The sequence below is a fragment of the Ambystoma mexicanum genome, chromosome 5p, assembly GCF_040938575.1.
Source record: "Ambystoma mexicanum isolate Mex_15411 chromosome 5p, UKY_AmexF1_1, whole genome shotgun sequence".
NCBI classification, from domain to species: domain Eukaryota; kingdom Metazoa; phylum Chordata; class Amphibia; order Caudata; family Ambystomatidae; genus Ambystoma; species Ambystoma mexicanum.
In genome coordinates, this window is record NC_090930.1 from 288289267 (window position 1) to 288307713 (window position 18447).

Consider the following 18447-nt stretch of genomic DNA (forward strand, 5'->3'; position numbering starts at 1 on the left):
TTGCACAAGCCCAATTTGTTAAGCACTGGTATGACGAACACGACACCTCACCCCATATTTGTCTTGAAAAACATGCAGCGCGCCCGACCGACATAAGGTCAGTCATCTTTAAAGTCAAACACAGGGACGACTGCCCATTTGATCCAGTTAGTACGACAGCGCAGGCATGGTTCAAACTCTTCCAAAGGCTTGGGGTAAAGACACCTTATTATGCTGAGGCCCCCTTCTGGAACTTCCCAGGCATAACACCCTCATACGATCCAGGTATACAAAATAAATGGGACCCAGATGAAGAATTCAAAATTAAGGACATATTTCCCAATGGCAAATTTATAATGTTGGAGGACTTCAAAATAGGGATGGGGAGGGACCAATTGATGATTCTGCAATTTCATAGAATGAGATTGGCCTTTAAGGCCCGGTGGCCAACGTTCCCTGACGAGCCCCCACTACACCCATGCCTGTTGACCCTTTCAACCCGGGCTGGAACTAGCATCTCAGGGCTATATGTGGCCGTACAGACTAATACCCCAACATTAAATGTAATGAAAGCCTCCTGGGAAACAGATCTGGGTGAGGATATAACAGACAGACAGTGGGAACGTTACTGCGAAATGACCAAGAAGGTATCTATGAATGCCGGCCTCTGGTTGATTCAGTTTAAGATGCTGAATAAGCTACACTATACCCCCCAGAAGGTGGCGAGGTTTACAAATAGTGGGCCTGGTACGTGTCCAAAGTGTGGGATGGATCGGGCTGATTCGATACATATGTATTGGCACTGTCCTCATGTGCTTGCTTTCTGGAGCGATGTTGCGAATATTCTGGAGGAGGTGACTCAGATACCGGCAGACCTCACACCGCAAAAATACTTATTTGGGGACATTGGTAAGTAATCAGAGGTAACAAGGAGACTCTTTAATATCACATGCGCAGTAGCGGAAAAGTGCATATTGCAAAAATGGAAGAATGCACAGGCACCGAGTGTGAACCACTTCCTTAAGGAATTGTTGTATGTAAATGAATGTGAAGAATACTATATAATGACTCTCCCAAATCCAAGTAAACCGAAAGACATATGGGCATTATTTAGAATATATCTGAGTGAAGCTAACTCGACCAGTAACAGCCCGGCAGGGCCGAGTGTTCCAATAAATCAGTAAAATGCTGCTTACGCTGTAATGTAACCAAACTGAAAGCTGATGTTCCGAATATATGCAATATATGTTGTTGTTGCAATGTCATGCACCACAATCATTAAATACAGTTTTTTTAAAAAAACAAGTTAAACAACCACAAAAGCATTTTTAGACCCACTGATCACCGAAAATATAAGATACCACAGCATGTAGTTTGCAATTGTAGGGTCTATTACCCCGTGGTCACAGATAAAGAGAACAAAGGTCCAATGAATACTTCGGATAATGGGGTCGCTCACAGAAATACTCCTAATGTGAAGATAATTAATACAGTACCCTGGGACATTATGGGACACTTTTGCCTGACAGTTTAACTAGTATGTGGTCTATTTAAATAATAGGTAGCACCATTCTGATGCATGAAAGAAATTGAAATGCATAGCTCTCTTTATATCTGACATCCCTGCACACTTTCCATTTTCTAGCACTCTGCTAGCACAACACATATTTGATTAACTACTCTTCTCAGCCTATAAAGAAAACATTTCCTTTGCCACTATACAGTGAGAATGTCCCCCTTCAATTTGGAGCTCTTTGCTCATTTTCAATAGAAAATGTACCTTTGAATCAGCTATTTTCCCTTTGCTTAATCATGAAGGCACTTTTCTGCACAGCGCAGACGCAGAGAATCAGTTTACCATCGGGACCACATCTGCTTTAATGCAGGTTCCAGGGAGTGTTGAACAGTTGGGAATTTCATTTTTAAATACACCCCTCTCCAATTGTCTGAAGGGTAATATGTGATTCAAATACTTTAAGTGACTATGGGCCTCATTATGGGAACTGTGGTAACCCGCCGGTACTACTGGCAGGTTGCCGACAAACTCGTAACCCCATTCCGCTACCTAATATCCCGGTGCCACCAGGACATTACAAGTCCCGGCATGCCAGGATGTCAGTAGTCGGAAAGTGTAAGTCCCCATTCCCGTGGAGTCCCATAGAACAGTTGCTAACGGTGCTGGTGAGTCCATGAAAACCATGCCTTCAGGAGCCGGTGCCCCCAGCAGTCAAGCCATGCTGGCAGCAATGGCCCATGCAGGCATACTTGTAATCTTGAGGTCCGGAAAGGGTGCCAGTACACTGCTACAAGCCTCATTATTTCCGGAGCGCTAGGCTTATAATGAGGCCCTATATCATTATCAGCATTGGGAGGGATATCAAATTTCCCTGCGTTCGCCCTGCATCCTTTGGCTGTGCGGGAATTCATTAAATTATAAATTAATAAGAAATTGCTAGGGATCTACTTCTGGATGCCCACCCCATTAATGTTTATGTCGGGGAAGATATTAATTCAGATAGATCCCTAGCAATGCTTTGTTCTGTTGGAATCATGGCCTTTAATTTGAATCTCTCTGGGTTATGCAAGGGATCAAGAGTAAGATACAGTGGCATTTATGGTGTTGGCTAAATACTTTTAATAAAATAAAAGAGGGGTTTGAGAACATTCTACTTATCCCTAACTCTTGGAGTGGTTTCCCTGCCTCAGCAAAACTAAGGAACGTCTATGTCCGAATGTTCAAATCAAATCAGTTCTCTGTCCTGTGTCCAAAATCCCAAACTGACCCTCACAAACTAAATTCAATATAACGTGAACATGGGGATGTCTTTTAGCTGTACAGCTGCTGATTCTCTCCAAAGCTCCAAAGTTTTAAAGGGAAGAATACTACCCTTTTGGAGTGTGAACAGTCTTGAACTGTGAAACTGAAGGAAACTCAGGGGAAGGGTCGCCTCCTTTGAGAGTGTGGAATATATTATAGTGACAGTGAAAAATCTGAGAAATATTGACGAAGGGAAGGACCCTTTCTGACAGACCTTTAATGGTTTTCTTTTCTGCGCTTCTGACCCTTTGGGACCCCTTCAGATGTGCTAATCCCCAGTATGTCGTCTCCACTCCTTCTCCGCTCTCCAATAAACTGCCTGTTCCAGCCTTGGTCGCCACCAAGAGGATCCCTCCTGTGCTTTCTGGAAAGAGTCAGTCTCCACCCTTCTTGCTTCTCTTCTTGGGATTTTTTAATAGCCCGGCCTCGATCACATTTCCATAACAACTAGAGCGCATGCTGTGCTTCTATTTCTATGGGAATATGTATGGAGGTGATTATTATTCATACTTACATGTTTTGTTCTTACATCACAATATGCCATACAAAGGTAGGAGAGTGACAGATTAATTTTGTTGTCACCATTGCTCTTTAGAGAAAGGTGGTCATTCCACGTTCTATGCAGTGAGTCTCCCCTACTCTCCTGTGATTGACCCCCATGTAGTCCACCCACCAATAGGCACCCGCAAGGTTGGTATCAGGGGAGTTTATGGCCTTGCCTGGCCACATGAGGGCGGACTCTCCTTTGGGAATTGGTGATGACTTTTCTGGATTTGTCACAGTTAATGCACAAGTGCAGTGATCAGGTAGTTAGCTCCTGGTAAGCAAGGGCCTGGGCAGATTGCCTTCCTGTGTGGCCTCAGTTAGGGAGGTCACTCCAGACTCAATCTTGCTGTCTGCCTCAACTGGTCTCTGTCCTGGAGCCACTCCAGCCTCAGTCCTTCTCCAGACCTCCAGCCCCAGCTCTGCTGCTTCTCTCCAGATTTTAGTTCATCCTTTCTTCCTGAAAATGTTAGTTCGCCAGATTTCTCCTCTTTTCTCTTGTCTACTCTTGTCTGTCCTTGTCAGTCCGATCTTGTCTGTCGGATCCTTCTTGTATAATCTCCCCTTTATCACTGTGTGTTGAGTTTTGAAACCTCCTAACCACCCCCGAAATATCTAATTAGGAGGTATTGGCTCATTGGCTATTTATTCTGATAGGACATCTATTGTTCTTCCCCCTCAACAAGGATTTGCCTCTTCCCAATGATTAGTCATCGGGTCTCCAGGCCCCATTACTGGGAGTTCTTACTCCACCCCGCTGAAATTACATTTCTAACTAACTCAAATATGAAGTTAAACATCTTCAACATGGCACTTTTCCCCAATTTTCAAAAAAGGGTCACAACCAAAATATATTTCTAAATTGGTCTGATAATACCGATCAAAACAAACTGGGCCTCATTACAACCGTGGTGCTAAGTGCACCAACTTTACCACCATGGTGTAAACTCCGTTTACACCATGGTGGATGGCGGATTTACCGCCCCATTCCAAGGTGAGTGGGGCGGTAAATCCCCATTTCCCATTTTCCCTTCCCCATTCCCATTTTTGCCCCATAGGGCATAATGGGAGTGGGGAAGGCGCTAATTACGCCGCCGTAAATTACGGCGGCGTAATTAGCACCATGGCAGGTTAGCGCCATGGATTTTAACGGCTGCTAAAAGCAGGCATTAAAATCAGAATCAGGCGTTAAGGGTTAACGGTGGCGTTAACCCTTAACGCCTGAGTTGTAATGAGGCCCACTGTGTCTGGTGTTGGCACGTGGTTGCTTGTGCAAATGACAGATTTCTGAGATTTCTATGGACATAATTAATGTTCGAATCATGATATTTTATATATAGATACTTGATTCCATAAGCTACCATATACCAGGCTCTCCCATCTGTAGCTTCTTCTGGGAAGCCCAAATCATATTTTACCTTATAACTTTGGTTCCCGAGGTCGAATTTTGAGGGGAGTCCTATATACAGACAGTGCCAGTAATGTGTGTACTTTTCTGAGACTTATGAACCATCTCTGTATCTATTATGGTTCCCCAGTTCATGAACAAAATATGGTTTTACAAAGATGTCTATGATATCCTCTTAATTCCATACATACTTGTAGCTCCAATGAATCCAATATTTCTGTTCCCAAGTCCTATGGCAGGCCTGGTTTCTTTCTTCTGTTGACATAGTATGCAATAAAACCTGTTAACATTCTTCCATGGCTAATGACCAGACCATGCTCCTTAGCTCCATTGGGCAGATGAAGCATAACTCTTGGAACTTGGATCTGTTGCAGGTCATACTGAGATCAGGTCCCAGCCTTCCATAGAACTGAATTAAATTTTGGGTATTTTAGAAAGGTCAATCTGTGGTCATCAACCCCACCACCCCCATAAACATCACTCTCAAGCCCAAACTCTACATCCTTTCTGGCTCTGCTATGCTTCAAAGGGATTTGACAAAATGGAGATGTGTAGGAGTGTTTTACCTTTGTGATTTGATTGGGAAGGTTTTCTGGTGTGTCCAAGGACAGCTTTATTTCAGTTCTTATGAAAAATATCTTATGAACAAAAATTGAGCTTTTCTTTTTGAAATGCATACTGTTACATTCTTCCTGTTTTCACATCTCACATTAAATAGAACACATGTTGCTTCATTTTCACTTGTGATGCGAATGTCAATATTTTTCAACAGGTTAACAGAGTCACAACTTTTCTTAAAAGTGTACCTTTGAATTACTTCTGACAATGGAGTTTAAAAAAAATGTGGTACTTGTAAAGTGACAGTTGTAGGATTAACAGAGTTCTCCATGGCATTTCACTGATTTGGCAAAACTGCACTTTAGTGCATCACTCTTCTGTAGTTGAAAGTAGGCCTGTAACTTTTCTGCCGTGTCACTTGAACACAGAGCATAGTTAGTGTATTTATTTTTCTTTTTCCGACAACGTTATCTGAATGTTAGGCAGTTGAGAGGTAAATGTTGGATATATGCTGACAGCCAACAGTTATTCATCCATATTTCTATATCCTGGGGCTGAAAATACCCCACAAACACCCGTCCCTGCTCTTTTTTTCACATTGGAAAACAATGTGAAAAGGCAGAGGAAAGTGGGGGTTGTATTGTTTAAAATCCGTCCCAAATCAAGTCTTTTGATGGAGAATGACCCCGTCTCTATTTCGCCTCTGATAGTGGGTGATGTTTCCTTCTCCTTTTCAAGCTTTGTGTTGTATGCAAGGGAGCTCCTACCTGGATTTCCATCTCTTTTCTTTTATTTCCCGGTTTCCAGGGTCCTCTCTGGACTCCTCTTTATCTGGTTCCCAGGCTGGAATATATTTGTATTCCTTTTCTAAAAAGAGGAGCAAAAAGAGTTGTTAATAATTTGGGTTTGAACATCATTTCCCTGGATATCATTGTATATAATTGGACACACATATTCTCTTTTAACATTTTCAATAACAGATGCTATTCAAATTCTGTCAAACATTTGAGATTAACATTAATTTAATTACTCACTGGTTACATATTTTAGTTTCCATCTTGAGTTTCTTGTTTTTACCTTTCATTCATGAGAGTGTTCCTCGGCTCTAACTTCAGTAGGCTTCTCAATCACTCTTAAAGCAAGTCTGGGGTGACAGCTTTTTAACATATTGCTATTGACTAATTTCTCTTCCATTAGTTCTCCTTTTGGGATGTGGATCCTATAGGCAACAGGTGATATTTTATCCACAATCTCAAAACTGCTCTGCCAAGACAGAAGAAATTTCTGTTCCTTGGTTTGGTTCCTCTGAAATGTACAGGAATAGACCTTTTAACCGACCTGATACTTCTTTTCGTGGTCTTCAAGCCATAGTATGTCTTTATCCCTTCAGCCAACTTCTCTAAGTTGCTGTAACGCTCACCTGATTCCCGTAGAGGCGCCGGTGTTGACTGGGCGTATACCGTATCTTCAAAGGTGATGTGTAACACACGGCTGGCTCTTTGGGCTGGACCTCTGTGCACTGTATGTCTGGCTCGAAGGGTAAGATGTCTGCAGATAGAAAATGTGGGATTAATGAACTGGGTTATTGAATGTCTCTCTCTTCTTCCCTTTCTCTTCTCCTGTAGAACCCCAAAGGTTAACGCTCTCACCTTAGGTAAGTGAACGCCGTGCTCTCCATCTGCCTCAAGGCAGGGTGCTGTAACCAGTTTCTTCACTGGATAAGGGGAGCAGGCCTCTTGACTTCAGAGGACTGCTGTCCGTCGTTTACTGCACGAAAGGTAAGTTTCGAGTAATTCTAATGTCTTTAAAGTCTTTAGTAATGATGTCTCTTGTTTTGCAGGGTTCCGGCGATGGCGGATGGCGGGCTGAAGTGAGTTGAAGATGGAGCCCGTGTGATGAATAGAAGCGCCTGGAAGCACGTAAGTAAGCGCTTGTTGCCTGCTTCACGATGCGCTCTAACTGTCTTTTTATTTTGCAGGTACAAGTTCGGGGCGGCTGCAGGGTGCCGGAATACCCACTGGGTTAGATGTGGAAAGGAGTAATGGCACGTGAGTATTAAAGTTCCCCAATGTCTTTAAACGCACCTTGTTTTGTCTTTCAGATGCGGGATGCAGCGCCGAAGGCCTCCGGAGCGTGCGAAGAGTTGGTAAGCTTTTGTCTTTCAGATGCCGGAATGCAGTGTGAAGACCTCCGGAGCGCACGAAGAGTAGGTAAGCCTTTGTCTTTCAGATGCCGGAATGCAGCGCGAGGCGTTGGTGACAGCCGATGGACCAGGTAAGTGAAGAGCTGTCACTGAAGACCGTAATGCTAACCTGTTCTTTCTTGTCTTTATAGGTGTTGCTGAAGACTGGAATCAGAATGGTAAGCCTTTTTCCATAGGCCCAGGATCAGATGCAGAAGACACGATGAGCGTTCTGCTGCTGAGGATGCAGAACAACGCAAAGCAAGATTCATCCATCGGGTGTGGTTTAAATAGCCTCCTGTAGTGCTTAGGTGTCTCCTTCCACAGCCACGCCTAAGAAAACAGTTCCTGCTTTCCAGAAGAGTTCCAGTGTTCTGAATCTAGGGAGTGGCTCCTGCCCCACCCAACAGGAAAAGTAGTTCCAAACAGAAGAGGATCAGAGACTCAACTGGCAGGCAAGTAAGCAGCATGGTCTGCTGCAGGTAAGTCCACCCAAGCATTATGAGCCCGGCGCTTCCAGCGCTGGGACTGGGCATATTTATGAGCCTGGTGCCACTGGCGCCAGGACTGGGTCCAAAAGGTCCCAATTGGGACTGGTTGGCACTCGGAACCTGGGTTATGGATCTGCTTCCAAGGGAGTTGGGAAAACCCTGACCTTTTGGAAGCAGAGATCATGACAGTACCCCCCCTCAAGGCCCCTCCCAAACCGGGCTTCTCCGGGGGTTTTGGCTTGTCAGGAAATGTTCGGTGAAATCTTTTGATTAGGCGAGGAGCGTGGACATATTCAGCAGGTTCCCAGGATCTCTCTTGGGGGCCGTAGCCTTTCCAGTCAATTAGGTAAAATAGTTTAGATTTGGAGATCTTGGAGTCCAGAATGCTTTTGACTTCAAACTCGAGTTCTCCATCAACTAGGATAGGTTTTGGAGATTTGGTTAGTCGGGTTTGAGGTTGCACGGGTTTTAATAGAGAGACGTGGAAGACCGGATGTATCTTCATGTGCGGGGGCAAGTCCAACTTGACCGCTACTGGGTTTACTATGGTAGTGATGGAATAGGGACCAAGGTATCTTGGGTTGAATGTGCGTGGCCCTTTTAGAGGTAGATATTTGGTGGATAACCAGACTTGATCCCCTACTTGATATTGAGGGGCTTCCTTCCAATGTTGATCTGCTCCTTTCTTGTATTGTTCTTTAGCCCTTTGAAGGTGAGAAACAGCTTCCTTAAAGGCTTGGGTGATTGTAGAATGCAGGTAGTCTACTGCTGGTGTTTCAAGATCTTGGAGGGGATCCAACTCCGAGGTTCGAGGGTGACTGCCGTACAAAAGAAAAAATGGGGTTTTCCCAGTTCCCGAATGGACAGAGTTATTGTAGGCATATTCGGCTATCCAAAGGATGTCTTTCCAAGTTTTTTCAGTTTGTTGCAGCATGCAGCGTAAATACTGTTCCAGAGTTTGATTGGTCCTCTCGGTTTGTCCGTCGGTCTGAGGGTGGTGACTTTTCGATAGTCTCACATCAATTTGAGCCGACCGACAGCAACTTCGCCAAAAATGAGAAATAAATTGACTACCTCGATCCGAAATTAGAACTGAAGGAAAACCGTGCAGTCGGACGATGTTTTCGAGAAATTCTCGGGCCAGAGTTGCTGCTGTTGGCAAGCCTTTGAGCGGAATGAAATGCGCCATCTTGGAGAATAAGTCCACGATTACTAGAATCGTATTGTATCCGGAGCATGGAGGTAGATCAGTGATGAAGTCCATAGAAAGCGTATGCCAAGGGTGAGGTGGGATGTCAATAGGGCGTAAGAGGCCTGCTGGTCTTTCCTTTTGACTCTTGTTTTGGGCGCATACTCCACAGGACATTATAAAGTCTCTGATATCTTTTTTCCAAGACGGCCACCAGAAGTAGCGCTTGATCTTTTCTGAGGTCTTGGCTATACCGGGATGTCCTTCCATTAAAGAATCGTGATAACAAGAGATTACTTTTTTCTGTGAATCTGTGCTGGGTAGGTATAATCGTTCTTGGAAATACAATAAGTTGTCCTTTACTGCAAAGTCCTTTCCCTGCAGATGCCAATTCTGTATTTCTGCTGGAGTTACAAGTTGCCTGGCTTTATCCTTAACTTCCTCTATGGATTCTGTGGCGATTACACCCAGAATTCTTTGTTTGGGAATGATTGGTACAGGTTTAGGGTTGATCAAGTGTTCTTCCACTCCCATCCGAGAAAGGGCATCAGCTTTACCGTTTTTTGTACCAGGTCGATAGGTAATTATGAAGTCAAACTCGGCAAAGAATAATGCCCAACGGAGTTGTCTAGAGGATTGGGCTTTTGCGGTTTTCAAATATTGCAGGTTTCTGTGATCCGAGTTGTCTAGAGGATTGGGCTTTTGCGGTTTTCAAATATTGCAGGTTTCGGTGATCCGTAATCACAGTAACGGTGTGTCGGGCCCCCAGCAGATAATGCCGCCAAGCCTTAAAGGCAGACTTGATAGCCAGAAGTTCCTTGTCAGCAATCGTGTAATTGATTTCAGGAGGCGAGAATTTGCGGGACCAAAATGCCACGGGATGCAACTGATTGGTTACCGGGTCCTTTTGTGATAGAACTGCCCCCATGGCAAGGCTTGAAGCATCAGTTTCCACAATGTAGGGGAGTTCGGGGCGAGGGTGTTTTAAGATTGGTGCAGAGATAAATTTAGTCTTCAAATCCTGGAAAGCTTGTTCCGCCTCGGTAGACCATTCAAAACGTTTGTTTTTCTTTAACAAGGCAGTGATGGGCTGGACTATTCGAGAGAATTCGGGGATAAACCTGCGGTAAAAGTTAGCGAAGCCTAACATGCTTTGCACACCTTTTACGGAGGATGGTGATGGCCATTTGAGAACTGCATCGACCTTCTTTGAATCCATACGCACTCCGCCAGGTGATAATATGAATCCCAAGAATTCAACTTCAGTCACGTTGAAAACACATTTTTCCAACTTAGCGAAAAGTTTGTGTTGACGCAATCTTTCGAGTACCATTTTCACGTGTTTCCGATGTTCAGATTCCGATGAAGAATAAACGAGGATGTCGTCAATGTAAACAACAACACACACATCTATGAGCTCTCTGAGGACATCGTTCATAAAATATTGAAAGGCGGCCGGGGCATTACAAAGTCCGAATGGCATGACCTGATATTCAAATAGCCCATACTTGGTGCGGAAGGCCGTCTTCCATTCATCGCCCTCTTTTACTCGTACCAAGTGGTAAGCTCCTCTAAGATCCAGCTTTGTATATATGCATGCTTTTCTGACTTGGTCCAGGAGTGCAGGGATCAAAGGTAACGGATATCTATTATTAACGGTGATCTGGTACAGGGAGCGATAATCTATACAAGTTCTAAGGTCTCCTTCCTTTTTTGGAACGAAGAACAAAGCTGAAGAAGCAGGGGACTTGGAAGGACGAATAAACCCATTTGCCAGGTATTGATCCAGGTATTGTCGAAGGTGAAGGTTCTCAGGCTCGGTGAGGGCATAAATTCTACTACAAGGAGGAGTAGATCCAGGTATCAGGTCGATCTGGCAGTCATAAAACCTATGAGGAGGTAGAGAGTTAGCCTGATCCTTCCGGAAAACATCTTGGTATTCTAGGTATTCGGGAGGTAACTGGGGAGTCTCTGAAGAAATTGCTGCCAGTGCAACACCAGGTGGAGGGTGACAAGTAGAGACACATTCTGGAAACTGGACCGTTCTTGCTCGCCAATCGATCAGAGGATTGTGTTTCTCTAACCAAGGTATTCCTAGAATAATCTGAAACTGAGGGGCCTTGATCACATCGAACACGATCTTCTCATGGTGTCCATCTTGACTTACTAGCGTCACTTCTTGAGTGGTATGCGTTACTGGCCCGGAGGCTATCTCCGTACCATCCACCGTAGTAATGACGTCCTTTACAGCCTTGGGACAAAGAGTTAGATTCATCCTCAAAACCAGTTCATGATCCACATAATTGCCGATGGCACCGCTGTCGACGTAAGCTTCAATTGCATGTAATCGATCCGGATTATCAGGGCTAATGAGGACCATAGGTATCACGAAATGCGAGGTCATGGAACTGGTTTTCACGCTCGGCAAGAGGACCTCTATTCTTGTCAGGCGAGGTTGTTTCCCTGCTCAGAGTTTGTAACTTTGGTAACTGCAGCTCCTACTGCCTTCTTGGCAGGTTTCACTGGACAGTCTCGAAGAAAGTGCCCTGAGTTTCCGCAATAGAGGCATAATTTCAACAGTTTTCTCCTTTCCCGCTCCTTTTGTGTTAGAGGACCTTTCAGACCCCCTTTTTGCATGGGTTCCCCGGAGTCTACTCCTTTGGAAGGAGTTGGCGGTTTGGAAAATACTCGAGCATCAAACTTGGAACGATCGGCCTTCCTGTTCTGCAGTCTGTGATCTATTTGAACGACTAAGTCTATATAGTCCGAACAATCTTGTGGGGGATTCACTACTTGGGCTAACACATCTTTGAGCTCTCTGCGTAGACCTCTATAAAACAGTGTAATCCTTTTGTCCTCAGGCCAGTGAGTTTCCACTATCAGTCTGTTGAAAGACGCAATATAAGCCAAAAGGTCTTGATTACCTTGTTGCAACGAAAGAAGCTCATTGTCCAAGGCCTGCCCCTGTGAATGTCTTGCGAACAGTTTTTCCATACTGAGCTGAAAAGCTTGAAAATCATGGAGGACCGGATCATCTTGATTTACTAGAGGGATCGACCAGTCTGCCGCATTGCCACTAAGGTACGAAAGCACGAAAGCTACTTTAGCTTGATCAGTTGGAAAGGCTGCTGGCCGGCATAAGAAATGCAACCGGCACTGATTGATAAATACTGCAAACCTCTTTGGGTCACCAGAAAATCGTTCGGGCGGAGCCAGAGGTACATTCCCAGGTAGGTTGATCTGCACTGGATTCATAGAGGATGTAGAAGGAAGATTTCCCCCAGATGCGGGTAACGGGGTCTGTCCGGCTTGTGACTGTAGCAATTGTCTAGCGAGATCATCTGTTCGCTCCTTGGAAATAATCAGTTCCCTTCTTAGAGCGTTCGTTTCCTGACGGGCTGCATGCACTTCTGCCCTTAGTTCCCCAAGTAACTGGGCTAGCTGGTCGGTATCCTAGGTTTCCATAGCGCCTGGACGGGAGTTTTGTGGTAGGCTTTGCGTTCTGTAACGCTCACCTGATTCCCGTAGAGGCGCCGGTCTTGACTGGACGTATACCGTATCTTCAAAGGTGATGTGTAACACACGGCTGGCTCTTTGGGCTGGACCTCTGTGCACTGTATGTCTGGCTCGAAGGGTAAGATGTCTGCAGATAGAAAATGTGGGATTAATGAACTGGGTTATTGAATGTCTCGCTCTTCTTCCCTTTCTCTTCTCCTGTAGAACCCCAAAGGTTAACGCTCTCACCTTAGGTAAGTGAACGCTGTGCTCTCCATCTGCCTCAAGGCAGGGTGCTGTAACCAGTTTCTTCACTGGATAAGGGGAGCAGGGCTCTTGACTTCAGAGGACTGCTGTCCGTCGTTTACTGCACGAACTGTAAGTTTCGAGTAATTCTAATGTCTTTAAAGTCTTTAGTAATGATGTCTCTTGTTTTGCAGGGTTCCGGCGATGGCGGATGGCGGGCTGAAGTGAGTTGAAGATGGAGCCCGTGTGATGAATAGAAGCGCCTGTAAGCACGTAAGTAAGCGCTTGTTGCCTGCTTCACGATGCGCTCTAACTGTCTTTTTATTTTGCAGGTACAAGTTCGGGGCGGCTGCAGGGTGCCGGAATACCCACTGGGTTAGATGTGGAAAGGAGTAATGGCACGTGAGTATTAAAGTTCCCCAATGTCTTTAAACGCACTTTGTTTTGTCTTTCAGATGCGGGATGCAGCGCCGAAGGCCTCCGGAGCGTGCGAAGAGTTGGTAAGCTTTTGTCTTTCAGATGCCGGAATGCAGTGTGAAGACCTCCGGAGCGCACGAAGAGTAGGTAAGCCTTTGTCTTTCAGATGCCGGAATGCAGCGCGAGGCGTTGGTGACAGCCGATGGACCAGGTAAGTGAAGAGCTGTCACTGAAGACCGTAATGCTAACCTGTTCTTTCTTGTCTTTATAGGTGTTGCTGAAGACTGGATTCAGAATGGTAAGCCTTTTTCCTTAGGCCCAGGATCAGATGCAGAAGACACGATGAGCGTTCTGCTGCTGAGGATGCAGAATAACGCAAAGCAAGATTCATCCATCGGGTGTGGTTTAAATAGCCTCCTGTAGTGCTTAGGTGTCTCCTTCCACAGCCACGCCTAAGAAAACAGTTCCTGCTTTCCAGAAGAGTTCCAGTGTTCTGAATCTAGGGAGTGGCTCCTGCCCCACCCAACAGGAAAAGTAGTTCCAAACAGAAGAGGATCAGAGACTCAACTGGCAGGCAAGTAAGCAGCATGGTCTGCTGCAGGTAAGTCCACCCAAGCATTATGAGCCCGGCACTTCCAGCACTGGGACTGGGCATATTTATGAGCCTGGTGCCACTGGCGCCAGGACTGGGTCCAAAAGGTCCCAATTGGGACCGGTTGGCACTCGGAACCTGGGTTATGGATCTGCTTCCAAGGGAGTTGGGAAAACCCTGACCTTTTGGAAGCAGAGATCATGACAGTTGCTTTCGGCATAAACAAAAGCATGCTTGAGGTGCTTCCTTAGGTTCTCAATATACTCATGAGTGAGGGATGCATTTATCAGAGTCTGCTCCTGAGTTCTATAGAGAAGATGCTGAGGTAACGCCATTTTCCATACTGCTTTTAGCTCAAATGGAGCCATTTTAGTTGCAGAAAATGCCGAAGACCTAAGAGCCATCATCAGAAGCATTAATTTACCAACTGAGTCCAGAGTTAGCCACACATTTCTTTAGTATACTTACAGTGGTCTCATTGGATCTCTCAACCCAGATGTTCGATGCCAGATGATAAGCTATTCTTTTTACCCTTAAAATCTCCCACATCTTGGTCATCACCGCACTAGTAAAATCACTCCCTCTATCTGACTCAATCCTTTGTGGAGGGCTGACACAAGAGAAGATGTGATTGATCATTAGAGCAGCAGCTGTCTCCACAGGAAGACATTCTACCCACATTCTACCCACTTTGTAAATAAGCATGTTCACATCAACATGTACTTATTTCCCATAGAAGAGCAAATCACTGGCCCAAAGTAATCAACTTGAAATCTGACTAAGGAAGTATAATTCTGCTTCCTGCAGCAGAGCGCGATGTGTGGGAGAACCTGGTTGGAATCGAGCACACATGAGACAACCCTTTAGATATATGGTGAGGTCCTGGCCCATACATGGGCAGAATGGAACTTCTAGCAAGATTTCTAATGTCTTATGAAAACCCCTGTGAGCCACAGTAGCCGTGTCATGGCCGCGATTCAACATCATACTTCGGAATGAGTTAGGTAGAAAGCATTGGTCACATTCAGATACTGATCTCCTTATGAATAAAAACTCTTGGATTCAAAACATTTTGGAAAAGTTCATCAACATCCAGAGATCCCCTTCTCTGGTATAATCCTGTTCCGTTAGAGGAAAGCTCACAGGGCCTTCGATATGTTGATGAATTTTCCAATATTCACCACTTCCTTACATTTATTATAACTCCAGCTGTGCCTCAATCTAGCAGCCAACCGCACAACAGGCCAAAACGCAACTGCTGTGACTAGCCCCTGCTTAGAAACTAGGAGCAATGTGGGTACAACCAACGACTGTCCTCAAACGCGTAGGGGACGTCAGCCTGCGTGCTTGGAGAAGAGGCAGGGCTGGCCGATGTACCGGAAGAAAGAAGGTGGGAAAGTACCATCGAACAGCACCCAAAGATGAACTTTAGAACCACTTCCAAACTAACCAATTTACCAACCAATTCCCCTTTCATGCTGCTCCATCATAACTAATTTCCACTATAAATGACTAGGAGCTAACCACACTACACATAGAAACACTGAGAACTAATCTAATACTCACACGCAACCCAATTGCTAAGACTCTGCAAGTAACCTTAGAGGAACACACCCTTGCACATTGTCTATAAATCCACTGACACTACACATATGAACACCAACACAATACAACAAAACACCTAAAAGTCATCCATGACTCTGGACCGTCTTATGGATACAACTAAGCTGTGTGCACGACTTCCCGTAGCCAATCCCGAACCTTGATAGTTTTTTTTTTACTATTGCCACATAGTATGACATTACCTCTGACGTATTCTTAATACGAAAGCTATGATTTATGTAAAAATCGCAAAGAGGACCTGAGCTTACGTCCGTTGATGTTCGTTGCAAACACCCTGTTTTATATAATTGTTAATAATAATACAGTACTTTGCCATCTTCCTGAGTTGGTTCGGTTATTTGGACTTGGAGTTATTCTGTGTGATCCCATCCATTACATGCACGTTCCCAAAGGGCCCTAAACTCACTCTTCTCTTACAGAGCCACGTGAGCCCGGGTGGTTGCGGTGTATGGTATAAATCAACATAACATAACATAGTAGGGTCCTCTTTCTGTGCAGTGATCAAATCTGTATCCGGGGCATCCTTTCTCCACTGCAAGTTCACTGTTGGCACAACTCTGGGAACTGGTCACAGCTGTGACTTCAATTTCTCCCAGCAGAGTTTCCGAATCTATGAAATCCCTCTGTAGAGCACTCGGTGGGGAGGGAATGACCAATTTCAGGGCAGGTTGAATTTGTTCGATACCCAGAGGCTTTCGTGGCCTGCTGCGATAATTTGGATGATCAGGCATTCACAAGTTTCCAACCTAGGTCCTCTTTTACTTCAAATGACTCGGAGATCCCGCTAGAGATTATTACATTTCAAAGAATGATCCTGAGAGATCCAAACAATGATGGTCATTTCAGCAATCTTGCCAGGGAAGAACAACAAGCTTTAAAAAAGCCTACCTGCTAACCAAACCCTCATGATTAAGCCTGCTGACAAGGATGGCATCATTTTTCTTATAGACTACAACATGTATACCAATATTGTTAAAGTCTTAGTTAAAAATGAGGAGCATTATACTACAATTAGGGTGAACCACATCGATAGACTCCTTGTCGAACTACAGGAGCTGTATGCTACAGGTCTTGAAGAGGTTTTCCCCACTCAGAAAAAAAGCAGATTTTCTAACTAAAAGGAACGTAGGGTGCCAGCTATATATGCACTCCCAAAGATTCATACATGCAGTGAAAATCCACCTGGTAGCCCCATCATTTCGCTATGTGATTCCATCTTGAAACCTATGGTCCAGTACATTGATGTGTTTTTACAGTCGTTGGCTATGGAAACTAAGTCCTATCTAAAGGATGTCACATCAGTTATAACTATTTTTGAACCAGTGAACGATATATTGTGTGACTGTAGATATTGCCGCCTTATATACCAATATACCGCAGGGCAAGGCACATTGACATTGGACGCGTGGGGAATTTAATTAATTCCAAGATGGCCATCGCATTGGCCCATTCATTTTTGACATGCTCAGCAAAGATGACTTCCCCATAGGATAGCTACTGGACGTATGCACATTTTGGGCAGCCTGGGGCCTTGTTGGGAACAGAGGGAGACACACAATAGGTAGGTGTAATGACACATTACTGGCTCCACATAAGTTTCCACTCTATGCACACAGCATTGTGTCATCCTGTTAGGACTATAGGGAAGACAAATGTGACAGCTTTGCTGTACTTTGGCATAACTGACTGGATTGATTGCTTAACCATCAAAAACATTGAGTGCCCAAAATGGACAAGTGAGGTAAATGATCAAATATGCACTTTTTTGCCTTACGCCACCCTTAACTTTAACTTCATTTTTGAAATACTGGACTCCATGGGAATAGGTAGACAGAAGCACCAGCACGTGCCGGTGCTTCCATGAAAACCATGCCTGCAGGAGCCGGTGCCGCCGGCAGGTCAGACCTGCCGGGAGCAACGGCCCCTGCAGGCCTACTTGTTGTCTGGCGGTTCGGAGGGTTGCTGTATGCAGCTACCAGCACTCTTATTTTTGGACAGCCAGGCTTGGAATGAGGCCCACTGAAACAATATGAAAATACGATGTAACTGAAGCAACAAGATAAATATGTACAAAATAATAAAGTAATCATATATGCAAAGACGACAAAGTGATTTTATGACCAAAAAGTGTAAATACGCAGTAACGCAAGATAAATGGGACATATAGAAGCTTGCTGTAGACAGAAATGGAACGTGACTGGGATGGCCACAATGGGAAGATGGACAAATGCTCTTGTTAAAACTCAATTCAACTACCTCAGAGACAGACCAGGGTTGCAGAGTCAGGAGATGTTGGAGAAACAGTTTTGTGTGCAAAATAAAGAGGAACCTATGTTGGCCTGAAATCAAGGATGCTATTTTAAGGGATCATTGCAAGGGACAAAGGGAGGTGGACAGATAAGCCAAGTACATAAGACACCTTTTTCTTAGATTAAAGAAGAAAACATCTGCAAGAGCCAAGTATTGAACAATTAAAAGTGTATAAAGTCTATACAAGATGGAGTGAGCAGGTATCTAGAGGTCAGGAGGTGCAAGAGCACTCAGTACAATTACATCAAATAGCAGTAAATAAGAGGTCAAAATTGACAAATTTGTGGTCTTTTAACACGTGATTAAAAAGTTGAAAACAAGGGCTATTCGTGAAGCTTCGGATGAAGATAGTGATGTGATTTCACTCCCTTAAATGTCCCAGAACAGAGAGCAGGCTACAAGGTCGACTACAGATAGGAAACTTTGGCTTATGGCGGACTGATGAGAGATGATGGGGTAATTGGAAAAGTGGGGAGTAATCAGATGTGACTCAAGCACCTGCATTTGTTTCGCTCGTGTGCTGCCAGCTGAGCCGGAAGTCTAAGGTTGGGTGAGAATGCCAACCAATCAGAGGGTCTATGGGGTATCCTGCTATA